Genomic DNA, 1031 nt, shown 5'->3' with positions numbered 1-1031 from the left:
AAAGCTTGACATGATGTGAAACTCTCTCTCTCTCACACACACACACACACACACACACACTCAACGCTCAGGGGAGAGGACCTCAACTCACGTGATCTTTCTGAACTTACTCCCCGCACATTTGCGTTCTCTCTCTCTCCCTCCGTTTCTCTCTCCATCTCTCTCTCTCTCTCTCTCTCTCTCTCTCTCTCTCTCTCTCTTTCTTTTTCTCTCTCTCTATCTCTCTCTCTCTCGCTATCTATCTATCTCTCCCTCTCTTTCTCTCCCTCCCCTCCTTCTCTCTCTCCTCCCAATCTCCCCTCCCCTCTAATGCACTGTGTATCTGGCCGTGCGTGAGTAGCCTGATAGCCCCCTAGTGGGACTACAACCTGTTTAGACAACGCCAGCCATGACTGCTGCAGCGCCCGGGTTCGATTATTCCAGATAGCAGTGGGCTATTGATTTTTCTACCTAATCGATGGGTTGATATGTGTCTTTGCCACGCTGTTGTTACTTTTGTTGTTGTTGTTGTTGTTGTTGTTGTTGTTGTTGTTGTTGTTGTTGTTGTTGCCGTTGTTGTTACTATTGTTGTTGTTTTTTATGTTGTAGTTGTTACTGTGGTTGTTATTGTAGCTGTTGTAGTTGTTATTATTGTTGTTGATGTTGATTTCAACTTTCGTGTTACTATGATTGGTTTGTCAATGTACTCAAAGCACTAACCAAATGGCCCCTGCAAAGCACTGGCGTTGTGGTGAATAATGAATGCACACTGAAGGTCGTATAGGGTATTATATCTCTGACCCCTGGTATACCGTATCCATTATTCTACCATTAATTTTAAAAGAACAGTATATGCCGTTAAAATTTTTTTACAGGGAGTCAAAAAAAAAAAAAAAAAAGAAACAACAGCAACTGATTGTTGTGACCAAGAAAACACACCTTAACTATTTGCAGACAACCCACGTCTATATTTTAAAGAATACAATTTTGATAATAACTCTTCCTTATTATCTTTAAAGCAATTAATGTTGTTTTCTTGGTGTGTGTGTGTG

The sequence above is a fragment of the Aplysia californica genome, unplaced genomic scaffold (assembly GCF_000002075.1).
Source record: "Aplysia californica isolate F4 #8 unplaced genomic scaffold, AplCal3.0 scaffold00422, whole genome shotgun sequence".
Taxonomy (NCBI): Eukaryota; Metazoa; Mollusca; class Gastropoda; order Aplysiida; family Aplysiidae; genus Aplysia; species Aplysia californica.
This window is presented reverse-complemented; position numbering follows the sequence as displayed.